Source organism: Malus sylvestris, chromosome 16 (genome assembly GCF_916048215.2).
Source record: "Malus sylvestris chromosome 16, drMalSylv7.2, whole genome shotgun sequence".
NCBI lineage: Eukaryota > Viridiplantae > Streptophyta > Magnoliopsida > Rosales > Rosaceae > Malus > Malus sylvestris.
This window is the reverse complement of record NC_062275.1, coordinates 22,762,026-22,775,007: the sequence shown is the minus strand read 5'-3', so window position 1 is coordinate 22,775,007 and position 12,982 is coordinate 22,762,026. Positions and strand designations below refer to the sequence as shown.

General features: G+C 39.7%; 1 pseudogene; it reads left to right on the top strand.

The window, feature by feature from the left end:
- Positions 1–11,583: 11,583 nt before the first annotated feature.
- LOC126609211 (probable glutathione S-transferase) lies at positions 11,584–12,676 on the top strand (annotated as a pseudogene).
- Positions 12,677–12,982: the final 306 nt, after the last annotated feature.

The following is a 12,982-nucleotide window of genomic DNA, read 5'->3' as shown; positions in this document are numbered from 1 at the left end:
TTAGCTAAGGCAAACTTGATTCTTGCACTTGATTTCAAAAATGCAAAAGAGTGTGTTGATTGTATGAAAGGAAAGTTAACAAATATCAGAAATTTTGAAGCAAAGATGAGTCAAAACCTTCTTGAGATTGTGCATACTGATGTTTGTGGTCCTTTTCCTGTTAAAACCATATGTGGGAATAGTGATTTTGTGAATTTCATTGATGATTTCTCTATATACGGTTCTACTTTTGTCATTAGTGAAAAAAATAGCAGTACTTGACTGTTTTCAAATCTTTAAGACTGAAGTTAAGATGCAGCTAAATAGAAAAATCAAAATTGTTAGATTAGATAGAGGGGGAGAGTATTTTGGCAGGTACACAGAAGTTGGACAACATAAGGGCCCTTTTGCAATCTATCTCCAGCAACAAGGCATAATGGTGCAGTATACTACACCAGGTACACCACAACAAAATGGTGTATCAGAAAGAAGAAATATAACTTTAATTGGGATGGTTTGAAGTATGATTTCAAGATCCAAACTACCTAGTTTTCTCTGGGGTGAAGCATTTAAGACTGCTAACTATATTTTGAACAGAGTGCCTACTAAATCCATGAAAGGAACACGTTTTGAAGTCTAGACAGGTAGAAGGCCTAGTTTTGGGCATTTCCACGTATGGGGATGCAAGTTTGAGGGTGATTTTATAATCCAAATGGAAGGAAGTTGGACGCCAGAACCACAACTTGTTACTTCATTGGACATTATTAGGAATCTAAGGGCTATAAATTCTATTATCCACAAGTTGATTCACGGATTCAAGAGACTCATAATGTTGTGTTCATTGTCACATCCCGGGCTGGAGTCCACCACATCCCGGGCTCGCTTCACCACCGTAACACGATATTGTCCACTTTAGGCCCCGACCACGCCCTCACGGTTTTGTTTCTAGGAACTCACACGAGAACTTCCTAGTGGGTCACCTATCATGGGAGTGCTCTCGCGCGCTACTCGTTTAACCCGAAGCCAGTGAGTTCCCAAAAAGCCTCATGGTAGGTAGGGATGGGAATATACATTTAAGGATCACTCCCTTGGGTGATGTGGCCCGGGGTCCACTACGTCCCGGGCTCGCTCCACCACCGTAACACGATATTATCCGCTTTGGGCCCCGACCACGCCCTCACGATGTTGTTTCTGGGAACTCACACGAGAACTTCCCAGTGGGTCACCCATCACGGGAGTGCTCTCTCACGTTACTCGCTTAACTTCGGAGTTCCGATGGAACCCGAAGCCAGTGAGCTCCCAAAAAGCCTCGTGCTAGGTAGGGATGGGAATATACATTTAAGGATCACTCCCCTGGGCGATGTGGGATGTTACAATCCACCCCCCTTAAGGGCCCGACGTCCTAGTTGGCACACCACGACCAGGGTTAGGCTCTGATACCAAATTGTCACATCCCGGCCCGGACCCTCACCACATCCCGGGCTCGACTCCACAGTGGCACGATATTGTCCGCTTTGGGCCCAGACCATGCCCTCATGGTTTTGTTTCTGGGAACTCACACGAGAACTTCCCAGTGGGTCACCCATCCTGGGATTGCTCTCACGCTAACTCGATTAACTTCGAAGTTCCTACGGAACCTGAAGCCAGTGAGCTCCCAAAAGACCTCGTGCTAAGTAGAGATGGAAATATACATATAAGTCTTAGAGGATCCACTCTCATGGGCGATGTGGGATGTTACATTCATTGAAGATCAAGATGTTGCAAATTTGGTAGCTGAAGATTTTGTGTTCGAAGAAATTAGTCAAACAAATGATAATGTTGCAGTAAATGACTATGTGCAGATTCCAATTTTCTCAAGCACACCATCTACAATTAGATATGAAGACATTGAGATGACTGAAAATGAACTGCAACCTTAAAGGAAATATTTGTGAAAACTATTTCTTTTGAGCAACATCTATGCATGTTATTAACAATTAAAAGGCGGAATCATGCTTGTATGCACTCAAAAACAAAACTTAACGCATGAAATTCAAAGCCTAGTAGTTATGGTGAACCAAGACTCAACTCATAAACAAAGTGAGTTAAGAAATATTATACTTTTGTTGATTCCTTTTGGCATAAGCAAAGGCTAATCACCCAAGAGATAGGGCCTTCTTTCCTTACGTCTTAGCTCCATGGATTTCTTGGAGGAGGATGGATGAATGGATTCTCCAAGTTCCCAAAATAGAGAACCTCTAAGTCTCCACACCAAGGAGAGCATTGATGAAGAGATAAGTGACCTAGATGAAGGAAGATTGCTAGCTATGTTCCTCTAGGGTGCTCGGCTTCTTAGAGAGCAAATGAGAGCTTGTGTTATCTCCAATTTCGTCAAAGAAAACCTTAAGGATGAAATGGCTATAAAGTTTCCTTTATACACAATTAAGCCAAGTTCACTACCCTTCACTCTTATGGCCGGCCATATTAGGTTCTTTAGGCTTTGAGGCCCTTTGTGTTTCAAGTTGGCATACAACTTGAGTTATTGGACTTGACATTCAAATCCCATTGGGCCTTGTAGCTCAAAACTAACCCGAGGTCTATAACAAACTTATTCATTTGATTAATTAACATATTAATTAATCCTAGCTATAAATAATTAAACCATTTAATTATCCTTACTCATCTCTGTTGTTTCTTCAATCTCTACCTTACACGGTGTACGATCCATTAGGTTCATTTTAGCGAGGCAGTGGGCGATTAGAACTCTTCAAATCGATTGTAAATTGAAACATACCTTCAATTCTCCCCTTAGTGATTATACACCTTTAGGGATTCCACAAACCATGAGTGACATCTAGCAGTATATCATGGCTACCCAAGCTAATAAGAAGAGGTGGAGAACCTATTAAGTTTAGGATTACAATGAAATACGGTCTTTCTCTAATACAATACTCTTGATCACATTGTTTGGTTTGATAGTTTATTCATGTCTACTATCCAATGTGATTCTCTTACTTATATGATTACCTTGAATGTGATTTGATACGACTTCCTAAATCTCATTCATACTCTAGCCAGAGATTCTTAATCATATCATAAAGTATTCTCCCTCAAACAGTTTAAAGTCTAGAGATCCCTTGTTACGCATTCACTTGCCTCCGTGACTAAGTGGCTTAACCCCAACTATGTCGTGGACACCCTCTGACGGAGTAACTTTACATAGTCAAAGATAAAGGACCTAACCACAAGACAACTATGATGCCTCAGGTCAAAGTACTACTTTGCATTATCCCAACCATGAGTTCTCATGTGACATGAATATGAGAACTCCTCGTTGATCGTGTTTAGTGGACTCATTTTCTATTGAGCACCTACATGCTTGTCTTGGTGTCGGTCACACCAATGACTGGAGACCAGTCATTCTTTTTAAAAGAAAACATAACACATACTGATCTTAACAGACTGTCAATGCCCAATTGGCAATCCTATGATCAGGAACGTTTAGGATATGTATACGAAAGAGATTGGTCTCATGAATCTAACTTCTTTAGATCACATTCTCCGAATTACATATTCCTTGGACTTATCGTTTAAGTATATAACATTTATATGAGACAGCTTTAAACAATATTCTTTACCCTTTATATTAAACTAGATTAGTTTAACTTGTAAAATGTCCGTAAAGTATCATTATATGATTGGTTTTAGGGAACATTTCTAACAAGCATGTAGCTGATGATCATCTTGAATATGTGGCTGAAGAAATTCAAGAACTCAACATCAACTTGTGCAGTAACTCATGAGACATTCAATGAGAGTGAAAAAACTAGTTATTTCAAATGACTATGTATATCTTCAGGAGAATGAATTTGATCTAAGAGATATTAAGGATCCACTGACCTATTCTCATGCAATGACAAGTCCACAAGTAGTCTTATGGAAGAAAGCTATGGAAAAAGAATTGGGATCCATGTCCAAGAACAATGTCTGGACCTTGGTGAAATCTAATTCTAAAACTAAACCAATAGGTTGCAGGTGGGTTTACAAAACCAAGAGAGATGCTCAAGGTAAAATTGAAAGGTACAAGGCTCGGCTGGTAGTGAAGGATTTTACACAAAAAGAAGGGGTTGATTTTAGTGACACTTTTTCCCCAGTTTCTTCAAATGACTCTATGAGGATTATCATGGCATTAACAGCTTATTTTGATCTTGAATTACATCAAATGGATGTATAAATGACTTTCCTCAATCGGAAGGATAGTTTGGTTTGCAAGCTCAACAAGTCAATGTATAGACTTAAACAAGCTTCTAGATAGTGGTACCTTAAATTTGAAAAAGTTGTAACAACACCCGGGTTTACTGAGAACAAGGTCGATGACTTCATATACTTTAAGTTCAAAGGTACCAAATTCATTTTCTTGGTACTATATGTGGATGACATTTTGATAGCTAGTTCCAATTTGCAATTGCTGCATGAAACCAAAACTATGCTTAGTTTTAACTTCGAGATGAAAGACTTGGGGGAGGCTCATTATGTTTTAAGGATTGAGATAATCAGAGACAGGAAAAAGATGTAACATCCGACATCGACCAACGGAGAGCAGGGTGATGTGCCTTATATGTACATGCCCACCTCCATATAGCACGAGGCCTTTTGGGAACTCATTAACTTCGGATTCCATCGGAACTCCGAAGTTAAGCGAGTACGGGCAAGAGTAATCCCAGGATGGGTGACCTACTGGGAAGTTGCTCATGAGTTCCTAGAAACAAAACTGTGAAGGAGTGGCCGGAGCCTAAAGCAGACAATATCATGCTACGACGGAGTCGAGATTGGGGCATGACAAAATGGTATTAGAGCCATTCTGCTGTGTGGTGCGAGTATGACATTGAGGACGTCGGGCCCCTAAGGGGGGTGGATTGTTAGATCCCACATCGTTCAAGAAAGTGGATCCTTTATGCCTTATATGTACATGCCCACCTTCATATAGCACGAGGCCTTTTGGGAGCTCACTAGCTTCGGATTCCATAAAAACTCCGAAGTTAAGCGAGATCACAACGAGAACATTCCTAAAATGGGTGACCCACTGGGAAGTTCTTGTGTGAGTTCCTAGAAACAAAACAATGAAGGTGTGGACCAAAGTGGACAATATCGTGCTACGGTGGAGTCGAGACTGAGATGTGTCATAATGGTATCAGAGCCACTCTGCCGTTCGGTGCAAGTATGCCGACGAGGACGTCGGCCCCCTACGTCCCTTTAAGGGGGTGGATTGTACATCGACTAACAGAGAGGGGATGATGTGCCTTATATGTACATGCCCACCTCCATATAGCATGAGGCCTTTTGAGAACTCACTGGCTTCGGATTCCATCGGAACTCCAAAGTTAAGCGAGTTTGGGTGAGAGAAAATCCTAGTCTCGACTTCGTCGTAACATGATATTGTCTTCTTTAGGCTACACCCTCACTGTTTTATTTATGGGAACTCACACGAGAACTTCCCAGTTGGTCACCTAGGACCAGTCTCGACTCCGTTGTAACACGATATTGTCCGCTTTGGGCCACGCCTTCACGGTTTTGCTTTTGAGAACTCACACGAAAACTTCTCAGTGGGTCACCCATGCTAGAAATGCTCTCGTTGCAATCTCGCTTAACTTCGAAGTTCCTATGGAATCCGAAGCCAGTGAGCTCCTAAAAGGCCTCATGTTATATAGAGGTAGGCATGTACATATAAGGCATAGAAGATCCAGTCCCCTAGGTGATGTGGGATCTAACAATCCACCCCCCTTAGGGGCCCGACGTCCTCGTCGGCACACTCGCACCACACGGCAAAGTGGCTCTGATACTATTTTGTCACACCTCAGTCTCAACTCCGCTATAACACGATATTGTCCACTTTCGACCCCGGCCACGCTTTCACGATTTTGTTTCTGGGAACTCACGAGCAACTTCCCAGTGGGTCACCCATCCTAGGATTGCGTTTGCCCAAACTCGCTTAACTTCGGAGTTCCGATGAAATCCGAAGCCAATGAGTTCCCAAAAGGCCTCGTGCTATATGGAGGTGGGCATGTACATATAAGGCACATCACCCCCCTCCATTTTCATTGGTTGATGTGGGATGTTACAATCTACCCCATTAGGGGCCCAATGTCCTTGTCGGCACATTCGTACCGAACAGTAAAGTGGCTCTGATACCATTTTGACACATCTCAGTCTCGACTCCGCCGTAACACGATATTGTCCGCTTTAGGCAACGCCTTCACGGTTTTGTTTTTGGGAACTCACACAAGAACTTCCCAATGGGTCACCCATCCTAGGAATGCTCTCGTTGCGATCTCACTTAACTTCGGAGTTCCTATAGAATTTGAAGCCAATGAGCTCCCCAAAGGCCTCGTGCTATATAGAGGTGGGCATGTACATATAAGGCATAGATGATCCATTCCCCTAGACAATGTGGAATCTAACAATCCACCCTTTTAGGGGCCCGACGTCCTCGTCGACACACTCGCACCAAATGGCAGAGTGGCTCTGATACCATTCTGACACATCCTAGTCTCGACTCCACCGTAGCACGATATTGTCTGCTTTGGGCCACACCTTCACGGTTTTGTTTCTGGGAACTCACACGAGAACTTCCCAGTGGGTCACCCATCCTAAGAATGCTCTCATTGCGATCTTGCTTAACTTCGGAGTTCCTATGGAATCCGAAGCTAGTGAGCTCCCAAAATGCCTCGTGATATATAGAGGTGGGCATGTACATATAAGGCATATATGATCCACTCCCCTGGGCGATGTGGGATCTGACAAAAAAAGTTTCTAGGGTTATCACAAAAGGGATATATTAAGAGAGTTTTAGCCAAGTTCAATATGGAAGATTGCAATGGTGCTGACGTGCCTATGAATAAAGGGGACAAATTCACTTAAGATCAATGTCCTAAAACTAAGTTGGACAAGAGAAAAATGAGTTTAAAATCATATGCTTCTTTGGTAGGCAGTTTAATGTATGCCAACATATGTACTAGGCCAGATCTTGCTTTCATTGTTGGCTTGCTGGGTAGATTTCAATCTAATCTAGGTGAATCACATTAGAAGGCTACAAAGAAAGTATTAAGGTATTTGCAAAGAACAAAGAGCTTCATGTTAGTTTATGGTAGAGAAAATGGACTGGAAGTAGTTAGTTATACAAATTCTGATGTAGCTGGTGATCTGGACGAAAGAAAATCAATTGTTGGCTATGTTTTCATGTTTAATGGAGGTGCCATTTCGTGGAGAAGTGCCAAGCAAACTATGATCTCTACCTCTACTGGACTAATTAACAATCGAACGAGACTGAATCCAAAGAAGACTAAGTAGGAATACCCCCGTTAGCAGGCTTTTGTAGCAAATTCTATTTGTTCTTCGGCGCCAAAAGGTTCGAAGAAGGAACGCGCATAAGAGTATATAACCAACCCACCCCTCTGTATAACCTATTCACATTAGTGAAGCAGCTGGATGCATAAGGGAAATCAACCTAAGACCGGAATTTATCTAACGCTTAACAAGATTCGATTCGCGAAAAAGGGCTATTTTTTCATTTTGAGTTGTCTTGCTTTCACAAGACAAGGTGGACAAAGACCAAAGGAATGGGACTAATCTCACTTGTCCAGATCCCTATTGGTGGGAAAAGGCATTCCACATTACTCCAGTTTTAAATGGCTAGATCGATCGATTTCGGATCAAATAGGAAGAACTAGAAGTTTCCAAGAGGGAAAAAGTGCGACCCCTAAGAAATTGGAGGTTCTCACCGGGGTCCATATCATCTAAATACTATTTCTGCCTTAAATGCTCTTGTTTGATCCAATCCAGAAGAAGTGGGTATGGGTTTTGATCTCGATCTGGTCTACTGGTGCAACATTCGCTTAGTCAGAGTTCGTGGCATGCTTGGAAGGCATAAAGCAGACAGTCTGGCTTAAGAATTTTATCAGTGAGTTGAAGATTGTAGACTCAATCCAGAGACCAGTTAAGATGTTTTGTGACAACAATTCTACAGTGTTTTTCTCAAAGAACAACAAAAGGACTTCAACTTCGAGATTGATGGATGTGAAATTCTTAAAAGTTAGAGAGAATGTTAGGCAAGGTGCAATTATAGTGGAGCATTTGACTACTGATTTGATGATTGTCGATCATTTAACAAAAGCATTGCCGAATGGAATTTTCAAGACTCATGTAACTCGGATAGGAGTATTAGAAGCTTTTGAAAAGTGGGAGTGATTGTTGCTGTATTCAACCATATGTTAGAGCTACTGGAAGATGACAGTGGAATACTTTTCAAAAAGAGGTTTTCTGCAAAAGTTTTCTGAAAGCTAAGTATTTCAGCTTATTTAGCTAGTTTGTTTTTGTTTTGCAGTTAGTTATGGTTATGTTCATTGCAATTTTTCTAGACGTATCTATGATTAATTGTTCTAGAGAACAATTTTTAGATCAATAAAAGCTTGAGAATCTTTTTTAGTCATGATAAAGCTGTTGATTAGATCATAACTGTGCTGTTTATTTCATTATGAATGATTTTGAGTTAACAGTTTACTGTCAAGATTGTTTGGTATTTTTTATATCAATTTTGGGCCATATGAATGAAAGTAGATGTTACAGTTTACTCTTGAGCTTAGATACATTGCTATGAACATGAATTGGACATTGTGATTTATGAGTTAAATCTACATTTTGTATTGCAAAGGAAATTATAAGTTCATTGTTTTGGTTTGTATAAGCTGGTTGTGTCTATTTACTAGTGTGTTGAAAAATGACTTGTGTGATCACCTTTATAATGATTTGAGATGATTATCTGTTTTGATAATCATACTCAAGTGGGAGAATGTAAGAGTATGAGTATGATTCTTACAAGTTTTGGGATAATCGATATTATAAAGAAGTCTAATTCATGTTGACAAGAGTTAATCCAATTTCTGGTTTGTTGAGGACTCTTGTGTATGCTTGGTTATAGGACTCATATTGGTATAAGGCATGTAGTCTTGTATTCCTTGTAGGATTGTAATAGGGCAATCGATGTTCTTAGTATAAATACATAAGCCACTACTCTTACAAATAATGCTCTTGTTTTGTACCAATAACCTATTCTTGGAAGAGCATTGAGATTTGTAGAAAGGAGAAGGGTTGTGTAAGTGCTGCGATGGCCTCTTCATCTAGCAACATGTTTGCAGGTTAGTATTTTTCCATGCATTGTCAACACTCAGTTTTTATATCTTTGCTAATGTTGTGATTTAATCACTTGATTCAATTTGGTTCATGGGAAGAGACTAATCTTGTTTTTTATGTCTCTTAGTTCATCTTACACAAGTATGAAAATCGAAGTTCAAATTATGTTTCCCTTTCTACCTTATTCCCAACCCCAGTTTGTCCCATTCTTTCTGAAGATCAAATCTAACATATTGTACATGTTCGGACGAAGATTTCTCTGGATAGGGCTCCCTGCTCTTAGCACACTTCCCCAAGGAATTGGCACTTTGGATGTGTAGTCGGGCTCTTGCCTGCTGATGTGTTGCAAGAAGATGACAGAGTTAGTTTTGAAAGGTGTCTTTGTAGGGCCTTAGGTGTAGGCCTTGAGGCTCGCAATCAAAACTAACTAAGTGCTAGGTGTGCCACTGCTATCTCAGTATAGCAAATGTAGAACAAGATTGTGTTTAGTCGATTACTTGCTCCCTAAGTTACTCGGACTTCTTGTTATCAAATGATTGTCGTGGATGGGTTAAGTCCACATTAAGTTCTTTATCTTGCCTTGTGACTAAGGACTTTCAGTTCATAGTCTTGTATATTCGAATAAAGAGAGTCCAGATCCCTTAAGTCATTTGTTTGGTTCTTAATTGGTTTTAAATGAAAGCATATCTATTAAATTGACTAGATCCAGATACAAATAAGACTTTTAAAGAAGGAAAACAGACAGATATGACTTGAATACATACTGGAGAATGCATTAAGGAATAGATCTACAAATTCAGAAAGCAAACAAAGAGCTTCGGGCAAGATTGCACCTTGTCTAGCAAGGTTGAACCTCTTGTAGTCACTTCTCTTTGAGTTTATAGTGGTTTCTATGCTAGAAAATGATGGATGGTAAACCAATTTACACAAGGGAATCGATACTACGACACTAGGGGTGATATCAGAGCTTCTAATCAAGACAAAAGATAGCTTTGTGAGGGAGATATCCTGAAAATGACTGAGATCTGGGCTAATTACAGCTTTTAGATGCAAATTTGGCTTGAGAGCAGAGTTTGTATCTTTGTTTGTTTGATTGGTTGAGAGTCTTTGTGTCTGGGGCCTCTTCCTCCGTTTATAGGCAAATTAGCCCGACTGCAATGACTTTGCTCTTGCTCAAAAGCACTTGGAGGGTAGTGAGTCATCAGCTTTTTTCTTGTATTGCCATCGAAAAGTGCTTTTTGGCTGATTATGAGTTAGTCCCCATCACTTGACATTTAAATCATAGGCACATGGCCTATGCATTAATAGGAAGGCGACAATTTGTCTCTAGGCTTGATGCTTGGGCTTCGGGCAAGTCTCCCTTTAGTTAGTATCTCTAGGCTTCCACACATTACATTTGCAACCCAATGTTCAAATATTAACCCAAATAATACACACACACGAGCGCTCGCAGCTTAGTGCTCACAAAACCAATAGAAAAACAATTACTATATGAAATTCAAAACCCCCAAATTCTAATTAATAAAAATCAAAATCCTTTTTTAAAAAAAGGCAAATAATACAGGTGATTGATTCACCATTACGATTGGAGTGGTGGAGTCCATTTATGGACTTGGCTACCACCATTTAAACCCAGCCACGTGGCCAAACCAGTTTAAAAAGAAATCGATCCGGTGCATATAGATAACCGGTACCGAGCCGAAATGCTTCAAATCGGTTCGGTTTTGTTCAGAACCAAATAAACACCTGAACAAATTTAACCGACCAATTTTTTTCTTGTTCGGTTTCGGTCGTCGGTGTTCTTGCCCAGGCCTAATAAATAGTGTGGTCTTTTCCCTTTCTTTTTTTTTTTTTTTTTTGCTGAAAAATGATTAAATTAAAGCGAAAAGTAAATACTGTGGTCATTTATCCTATTTCAACATTTTTCTGCAAGATAAAATAACGTTGTTCTCAGATTAATTTTTGTACTGTTCCACACGGTGGTGACATATAAACAAATAGTCAAAAAGTCAGTACCCACAAGTGTGAAAATTCTGCATGGCGATTAAATACAGGTGTCTATGACTAGAGGTCAAGAGTAGCTAGCGTAGAAATAATCACATCTTTTCAGAGAAAATGTGTAAGTTTGAAACGGCAGGCCAAGAAATGGAAAACAAATCATGCATCTTCTCCTCTGTCATTTGAGAAAATACAAGTGATTTTCTCATGTTTTTACTCGTCTTGTACACCCTATTCGTTTTCGACCTTTTCTTGCATATATAAAAAAAAATATTCAAGCAATCTTCAACAAATATGAGTGTGTACAAAATAGTAAAATAGAGTTCCGAGAAAGAAAGACATACCCTTAAAAAAATAATAATATAACTTAAAAAAAAAAAAGAAAGGAAGACCTGTCACTTTCTTTCATTTTCCGAAGAGGACCTTTCAATTTCATTTTCTTACCATTTATTTAGAGACCCAGTCAAATTTAAATTAGTATTTATGTATGATCAGGCCGTGCCTCGATCACCTGATCACACGAATAATGGAAGAAGTGAAGCTACTTGGGTTTTGGCCAAGTCCGTTTGTTTACAGAGTTATATGAGCTCTATAGTTCAAGGTTGTGAATATGAGTACATAGAACAGGACCTTTCCAACAAAAGTGACCTTCTGTTGCAGTGCAATCCAGTTTACAAGAAGGTTCCGGTGCTTCTTCACCGGGAAAAACCGATTTCCAAGCCAGTTGTCATCCTTGAATACATTGAAGAAACTTGGCCAGAATATCATCTACTGCCTGAAGATACTTATGGAAGAGACTTGGCTCGGTTTTGGATACAATTCTATGTATCTCACGTAAATAATTTCAAGTTTCAATTATGTCACCTGCTTTTCTCTTAATTATCTAGTTCAACTATACATTGAGAGACTTCCAATAATTTACAGAAATATGCTGCGTAAAGCGGGAGCCTTGTGCACTGGGTACGACCTTTTTATGCTGCTCATATGGGTTCAATTTTTCTCACTAGTTTAATTTTTAGTTTGTTAAGAACAAGACAAATCATTGTGATGATCAAATTGGGGATTTTTCCTACCTAGCTTGCCATCATGCCCTCTAGCAGGAGGGCAGATTGACGCCAAATAGCTATGATTAGCATGCGCACGAATTTATGTTTCGCTATAAAACATAAGTGCTTAATCATATCAGTTTTCATGCATTTTTCGGATTAACTGCCGGAGAAGATGGACAAAAGACAATCGAATCAGTGTTGGAAACGCTGAAATATTAGAAGAGCAAGGGCTTGGAGACAAGAAGTTTTTTGGGGGTGATGGTACAAAGTTGGTAGACATAACGCATGGATGGCTGGCTCTTTGGTTCGAAGCCATTGAAGAAATGGTGGGTGTCAAATTGCTTGAGCCAAGCACTTTGCCTCGATTGCATGCATGGGTTCAGAATTTCAAGCAAGTTCCTGTCATCAGAGACAACCTTCCTGACTACCAAAAATTGGTTGCCCATATGAAACGCGTTAGGGAAATGCTTGTCCCTCAAGCCTGAGATATTCTGTGGATTCAGTTTGTGTACAAGTAGCCTCATGACTATAATAATAATAATAATAATAATAATAATAACGAGAAACTATCATGTAGATACTCTCTCTCTTTTAGTTTCTCTTAGTTCTAGTTTTGAATGTATTACCCGATTACAAGTTTTAATACATAATATTTCATTTTTATGTGTTAATATAGTCGAGAAAGTTGTTAGGAACTAGAATAATTTATTGTCTTTCTCGTATCCATATTTAATAAGTAAAACAGATTTTCCAATGACAGTCGATGAAATTGTCATTTTTTTTGTCAAAAT